This window comes from Psammomys obesus, unplaced genomic scaffold, assembly GCF_907164565.1.
Source record: "Psammomys obesus unplaced genomic scaffold, mPsaObe1.curated_primary_1811, whole genome shotgun sequence".
In the NCBI taxonomy this organism is placed as follows: domain Eukaryota; kingdom Metazoa; phylum Chordata; class Mammalia; order Rodentia; family Muridae; genus Psammomys; species Psammomys obesus.
Window position 1 is genome coordinate 17780466 of NW_026590062.1, and position 8305 is coordinate 17788770.

Genomic DNA, 8305 nt, shown 5'->3' on the forward strand with positions numbered 1-8305 from the left:
GTGTTCTGTAAAGGCTTATGTCATGTTTCAGACTCTCTGCACTTTCAGGTTTCACGGGATGCCTGTGTGTGCTGCATCATTTTGTAAGCTCACTATCCTACATCATACACATTGTTGTCTTTTGCTTTGTTTTTTGGGTTGTTTGTTTGTTTGTTTCAAGAAATCTTGGACTTACCTTTGTACCTTCATTTTGAAAGAAAACCTTTTGATAGTAACATCGAAGGCTAAACTCCAAAGTTTTGATAGTTTTTTTTTTTTTAATTTATTGTGTGTCTGCGTCCATGATGAGTGTGAGGACACATGTACCATGACACCCATGTCAGTCACAGGACAGCTTTGTGGAGTCAGTTCTCACCTTCTAGTTTTACATACATTCCAGGTATCACGCTCAAATTGCTAGGTTTGCTCAGCTAGCACCTTTACCCACTGAGCCATCTTGCACCGAGGTTTGGTTTTTTTGTTTGTCTGTTTGTTTGTTTTTAGACTTATATGAGTGTTCTACCTACATGTACACCTGCAGGCCAGAAGAGGACATCAGATCACATTATACATGGTTGGGAGCCCTCATGTGGTTGCTGGGAATTGAACTCAGGACCTCTGGAAGAGCAGCCAGTGCTCTTAACTGCTGACCCATCTCTCTAGCCCTCCTGTTGGCACCAAGATTTGATAGTTTATATTCAAGGTAAATTTATTTTTCTCTGCTTTCACCAAATCCCAAGAAGAAACGCTGTCAGATTGAGCTGTATTTATAGTAGTGAGACATGGAAAGTAAAATCTTAAGGTCCCAGCTGGGCGCAGTGGTGCATACCTTGCAATCCCAGCATTTGGGAAGACAGAGGCAGGCATAGTGCTATGAATCTGAGGCTAGCCTGGTCTACAAAATGAGTCCAGGACAACTAAGACTGCACAGAGAAACACTGTCTCTTTAAAAATAATAATAATAAATAGATTCCATGCATATCCTAGGCTATATGAGTTCTTAAGAGCTGACCACCAATTAGTTAAAGCACTTTCCCTGGAGTGGTTTGTTTTCAGACTGCATCTCACACTTTAACCCAGGTTGGCCTTGAACTCACAGCAATCCTCCATCAATTCCGAGTGCTATAATCACAGATGTGAGCCACTATGCCCAGAAAGTTGGCGGGCTCTATGCATTTGAGGTGGAGTTGTTTTTCATTAGTGTGACAATGACACATTATTTTAAGTGCTCTAAGTTAAACTTTTCTCTTTTTTTTTTTTTTTTTTAACTGCAGAAACTTTGGCCTTTGTATTTGAGTGGTCTGACTCCTAGAAAAAGGGTATATTTTAACTTCAGCTAATACGTAATTTGTATTTCTTTGTTTTGTTGTCTTGAGATAGCATCTCAGTATACAGCCCAGGTGAGCCTTGAATTTACAATCCTCCTACCTCAAGCATCTGGGTTAATGGGCATATGCCACCAGGCCTAGCTCAATAAAAGGTATCATTGATGAGCACAGACAGGCACTGGTCATCAGACTCGAAAGGTGGGGAGGGACGCATAGGTGTCCTTACGACAAATAGGACCTATGAAGGGTAAGTGGCAAGAGCCCAGAGAACCTAACCAATGAGAGTGCTAGAAATGTTGAAGTCTGCAGACTAGTAAAAAAGAGGCATGGAGAGGGTATGTCAAGCCAAGGAAAAAGCGGTAAGGACCTACTAAGTAACATTTGCACGCATGTCACCTGGCAGCTCAAAACTGTTAGCTCCAAGTGCAGAGGATCTGGCACCTTCTGCTGGCCCCCATGAGCACTGTGTGCACCCCCCCCCCAAAAAAAAAAAAAAAAAAAAAAAAACACTACCTGGAGTTTTTGAAGCAGAATAGAATTGTTGGGGCATTTTATATATAGGTAGACATCCTAGAGATAGGATAATGGATTACTTAAGGTTGTCAAAATGACAGTTGGTGTTCGATTGTGAAGTTAAACATCAGTTTAGCCATGCGTGGTGGCGCACACCTGTGATTCCAGCATGGGGGAGGCAGAGGCAGGCGGAGCTCTGGGTTTGAGGCCAGCCTGTTCTACTGGGCGGTGCCAGAATAGCCAAGGCTACACAGAGAAACCCTTCATGTGTCAGGGAGAGGCTGCCAGGAAGGTGGGAGGAGTGATCCTAAAACCTAAACAGAAAGGTGGGGTAGCTTATGGTCCTAGGAAAAACTCTTGGCTTGGTGCCAGGATAGGTCATAGAAAGAGAAGCCTTTTGGAGCAGTGGTTCCTAATGCTATGACCCTTTAGTACAGTTTTATATTGTGGGCAGACCAGCCTGGAAACCAATAGGGAAGCAGGATCTCAGTTCCTAAGACATCATAAATGTGTGGTCTTAGGCAACCCCTGGGGTCTCGACCCACGGGTTGAGAACTGAAGTTTTAGAGGCTCTCCCTCTCTGGCAGGTAGAAGTGTATGGTACTCTCAGGATGTGACTGACACCTGTCGGATCGCTCAGGTCTCCAACCCCAGGCATCTCTAAGACCCTTGAGACATTGGTGTCCAAGCTGATGCTAAGCAACACAAAAGCAGACTTAGCAAAGAAATGCACAGGTGCCAAGTTTGCGTTCCAAGAGAGGTCTGAAACCCTTAACATGAAATTGAGTCACATCAGTCCTGCTAAGGCATTCCTGTGATCCCAGCGCTCCAGGGGAGGAGGCAGGAGGACTGAGAGTTTGAGGCCGACCTGCACTGCACAGTGAGGCCCTGCTTAAGTGAGTATAAATAGGTAAACTGGGCATGATGGTCCTCCCATGGCATCTCAGCACCAGAAGGGTCAGGCAAGGGGATTACTGTCTGAACACGGCCCAAGAACGGAGTCATGCCAGAGGAATTCTGAATGTTTGTGTGAAAACTCCCAAGAAAACAAGAATTTTGTGACCCCAGTTTCTTCAAAACACAACTGTGCTCCGGGAATGTGCTTCGGTGCCCCTCCCAGGTGCAGTGGAGAGAGAGGAGTTTACTTCAGATTACTCATTAGTGCCTGCTGCTGTTGCTATAGGCCTCTGTGGGAAAACCTTTTTGCCACGTGTGGCTTGTCCTTTTGGTTGTACACTGAACTCATGTGATTCTTCTTAACCCTCAGAGTATAAATGGTCTGATATCACATGAAGCTTTAGTCCACTTCGTTTTCAGGCTCCATTCTCCCAGGCTCAATACCCCTCAAGAAAGAGATCATCACAAAACTGGACTCCACAGAAAGACCTTGTCTCAAGCAAGTTGAGAAACTGAGGATCTGTGTGAGAAAGATGGGGCTCACCGTCTTGAAGAGGCCCTGCCCCAGTCCATAGTTGGGAGTACAGTTGTATGAAACTCCCTTGGCCTCCTTCACATTCAAAGGAAAAAGCACCTCTGCCAGTCTGAACCCGCCTCCACCACCCATAAGACCAGCCCCTGTTCTTTGTTCAAATTCTGCTAGAAAATTGTACCAATGGGGACTGGAGAGATGGCTCATTGGTTAAGAGCACTGGTTGCTCTTCCAGAGGACCCGGGTTCAATTCCGAAGACTTACATGGCAGTTCACAATTGGCTGTAGCTCTAGTTGCAGAGGTCCCATGCCCTCACACAGTCATATGCGCAGGCAAACCACCAATGCACATAAAATATGAAGAAAATTGCACCTTCTGAGCTTCAAGATTACAGGTGGTTCAGAATCAGTTCCCACCCCTCCTCCTACCCAGAACCATGCATGGAAAGTGTCTTCCTCTTGGCCTCTGCAGCCTAGCCCTGGCCTCTGGAGGTAACGGAGGCCCAGGCTGCTCCCCGTTTCTGTGCTCAGGATCTAGTTCTGTTTCTGCCTACTCTTGTCTTGCCGAAGTTTTCGTGGTAGCTCTTTTATTATCCTTACAGAATACATTTTCCCCTATACCAGTCGTCGTCAACCTTCCCAACATGCTCTGGAGTTTCCCATCCACAAATGTGCTCCTTTCTTGTGGCTCTTCCCCTGCACACTCCAGCGCTGACCACTTTCCCTTTCTCACATCCATTTCTGGGCGCTCGCTCATCTACGGTTGTCCTCCGCAGCTGGTCGGCGCGCCCCCTGGCGGCAGCACCGCGGCGCTGCCGCAGTAGCACGCCGCTTCCCCCCCCCTAGCGGCCGCGCCCCCACACTACAGCGGCCTAGCGCCCTGCCCCGCCCCAGCCTGGTCGGCCCGGCCGGGGGAGGGGTCGCGGCAGCGGCGGCGTCAGCGACAGCCGGGCGGTAGGAGCTTCGTGCTCCGGAGCAAGATGGCGGCGCGAGTGGTGCTCGCTGGAGGAGGCCTGCTGCGGCCAGCCGCCCCCGGCAGCTTCCTGCCCGGGCTCCGGTGAGCAGCGCCGCCCTTTCCGGGGCCCGGCCGGGGAGGGGCCGCCGTGGGGCGAAGGGCGCAGGGTCCCCGGGGCGGGCTGTGGGACGTCGGGGGCCGGCCTCGGAGTCCCAGGCGGCCGAGCGCTGGCGTAGCTGGAGAGCCTTCCGGGGACCCGCGGGGTTCAAGGTCACGGTGCTCGCCGGCGCCGCCCTTGCCGGGGACGCCCGGGGCCGGGCTCGCGGGCCGCGGCTGCCCGCAGGCTGCGCGCGCGGCGCCCTCTGCAGCGACACGGTGGCAGGTGTCCCCCGCCCCCCCTCCACGGCGGGGAAGCTGCACCCCGAGGTCCCGACTCGGAGTAGTCCTTGACTTAAATTTGGAAGCGGAGTTCTTAAAGAAAAAAAAAAGGAATTGACGGTGGCCAGCGAAGTAGCTGCTGAGTTCGCTGCTCAAACTTTTTCTTCCAGCCTCCGCGGGTTACTGTTCAGCTGTGCGAAGCTGTCACCTTGACAGCTTAAAGAACCAAAGGCCATCCTAAGTTAGCGACAGATTCGTTTTCCCTTCCTCCCTTTGTGTGGTTATTTTATTTTTAACCCGCCTTTAGGATTTATTTTTTATGTTGTGTAAGTGTTTTCCCTGCATGTGTGTGTGCCACACAGGCGCCCGGTGACAGCCAGAAGGTGGTTTTGGAGTTACAGAGGTTGTAAGCCGCCATGTGGGGGCTGGGAATTGAATGTGGGTGCTCTTCACCGCTGAGCCATCTCTCCAGCCTCTATTTATTTATTTATTTATTTCAGACAAGGTCTTGATACATGTATCCCTGGCTGGCCTTGAACTTTCTACGAACCTCCTACCTCAGACTCCTAAGTACTGCAATTGCAGGTGTACCCTACCAAGCCCAGCCTTGACTAATTGAAATGTTACCTTTTTAAAAATTAGCTCTCGCACTGCTGTGTGAAATTGGTTTTCTTCCAGGGTCAGACTTACTAGCCAGTTATCTCACTAGTCCCAGCTTTTTTTTTGAAAGATTTCATGTGTGTGTGTGTGTGTGTGTGTGTGTGTGTGTGTGTGTGTGTGTATGAATGAATGCATGCGTTACCTGCATATGTGTATGTGCACCTGTGTATTTCTGGTGCTTACAGGATCCCCTGGAGCTATGGTTACAGAGAGGGCTGTGGGCCACCACATGGATGCTAGGAACCGAATTCTGGTCCTCTAGGAGAGGAAGAAGTGGTCTTAAGCACTGAGCCATCTCTCCAGCCCTGTGCGAGTGTTGTATAATATGGCTTGTTTAATTTAGTAGCAGTCTTAAGTAGTGGGGTTTGCATTTCAGAAGATGGAGCGGGCAAGAGACATACCTCTAGAGAAAGTGTGAACTCTTTTTTGTCAGGCCTAGTGCCTTTTCTAGGACAGATGCAACTTGTAGGTGCAAATTATTTAAATCACCTGTGATATGTGTCCAAGTTGAATGAACAGACAACCTACTTTCACATCTGTTGTTACTGAGCAAGCAATCTGAGCCCCTGAAGTTTGTATTTTGTTCCTTGGGAACCAGGCAGCTGAAACCCGAGGTGCTCCCTGAAGAGCTAATGCTCAAAGTTGTAAAGCTCGTACATTAGAGATTTGGACCTAACAGGTACCGCTACTTCCTGCTGGAGCCAAATGCCCTCTATACTGTGACTCCTTAAAGGCACTCTCAGCCCCCATCCTTTTCTGCCAGACCTCTCCAGGAGGAAGAAGGGAGGGGCCCAGAGCATTTTAGAACCCTGTAAAGTTTGAAGTGTGGGCTGTTCAGATGGAAAAACCAAATTTCTGGCCTACAGGCAACTGGTGGAAATTGTCAGCATCATACTTTTTGTGTTATGACTGAGTTTTGTTTTATCTTGTTGTTTTGGGTTTTGGTTTGTTTGCTTGTTTGGGGGGTTATGGTTTTTCAAGACAGAGATTCACTACGTAGCCCTGGCTGTGCTGGAACTTGCTCTGTAGATCAGGCTAGCTTGGTTAAGGTGTACCCCATCACCACCTGGCTTGTTTGGTTGGTTTGGTTTGGTTTGGTTTGGTTTGGCTTGGTTTGATTTAAAGCTATGGTAATGGATGAAATTGTTGGAAGGAGAGAATGTGGCTAGTGAAGTAGCTGAGAAAAAAGCAAGCGCTAGCGTGTGCCACCATCTCTGGGCTGATGGGTAGAAAAGCATGAGCCAGCAAGGAAGACTGGGAAAGAGCAGCCAACACGGCCACTATGTGGCAGCTGTCAGAGAGGGAATATATGTTGGACTGATCAACTGTGCCTGACACTGGCTAAAAGGTTAAGATAACAGAAAAAAAACAAAAAAAAAAAAAATATATATATATATATATATATATATATATATATATATATATATATATATATTTGCCTACTAGGGTGTTAGGATGACCTGACCTTGCAACATGGTTTTCAGAAATGGATCAGGAGATTTTTCTGGGACATGTGCGTGTGCGAGCGCCAGTAAAATGGTCACGGCCCCTTTGCATGTCACATATCAGATCTAGACCTTACCATTCAAAAAAAAAAAAAATAGCAAAGTTACAGCTATGAAACAGCAACAAGAATCATTTTATGGTGGGCGATCACCACAGATTGAGAAACTGTATGAAAAGGATGGCAGCGTTAGGAAGGTTGAGAACCACTCATCTAGATCTTTAGCTCAACAGGTGCTTCTTCAGGGGCCTCATCTCCAGGAGACCCTGCCTCCTTCACCCTGCCCTGCCCCATCTTAGCCCCTGGGCCTCTGTCCCAGAGCCTACCTCATGTTGGCTGTGATCATGTTTCCCTGCGCTCGCCTGCAGGCTCAGCTCTTGGAGGTCAAGCTGGGTTTATTCTTCTGTATGTCCTTCCACACTGGCCCAACCTTAACACGTATCGTGCAGCTCGCAAACTTTGGAGCTCAGATCGTGGAGGCCCACTGTGCTTCTGCCGCCATGGTCTGAAGGTTAAATATATTTCCTTCCTTCATTTTGGCTCTAACTAAAACTTAGTGCTGCCTCTCACTTGGTCAGGACTGTTTTCACCTCTGTTTTTGTTTTTGTCCAAGGTGGAGGGTGTTTTGTTCTGTTGCTGTTGGGCTTGCATTTTGTTTTGATTTGAGGCAGGGTTCCTATCCCTGGCTGGCTAGAAACTTGAAATGTAGATCAGACTAGCTTTAAACTCTCAGAGATCTGCCAGGCTCTGTCTCTAGTACCGGGGATGGAACCCAGGGTCTCACTCATACTAGCCATTTAGCTACACCCACCCTCCAGCCCCAGGGGTATCTTTTGAAAGGTTTCTTTCCCTTCATCTCTACACCCACCGTCTGAAAGGTAGACCAACCTTTGTCCCATGCTCTGAGTGGTTTGTTTTGTTTTGTTTTTTCGTTATGCTTCTTTCAAAAAAGGTTCTGCTGGGCACAGCACTGGAGAGCCCAGGCTCTGCGCTCCCTGCCCTTGTTGCGGGCTCAGGACTTCTAGGCTGCTTTCCATGCTTGTTTTGAAAGTCAGCTAGCATTGCATCATATCCAGGTATACCGGCCAGAAGCCTAGGCACCCTGTTCACGTGGATCTCTGTGCAGCCCCTCCCTCCTCTCCCCAGTCTGCTCTCCAGCCTCACTGAGCTGTTGGCCTTACAGAAGTGTGCTGTCCACTTCCACGGCTCTGTGTCCTTGTACATGTTGTTCTCGACTGGAGTTATCACCTGCCTTGTCCATCTGTCCTGCTTGACCTCCAGGGCAGAGCTGCAGTATCTCTCTTTTGCTCCTCTTGAGTCCAAGCTGATGATTCATTCCCCTGAGGTCTGGCAGTGTGTGTCTGCTTTGGTATATCTGTGGTCATTCTGGCTGTTTTCTCCAGGAGAGGGAACCGACTTAGCATTTGGTTGAACTTGATATCAACAGGGCCTAGTACACAATTACACAATGCTTATTCTCAAGTCCAGTGTTTGATAGAAAGTGGGAGCCTCTGTGTGTGTGTGTGTGTGTGTGTGTGTGTGTGTGTGTGTGTGTGTGT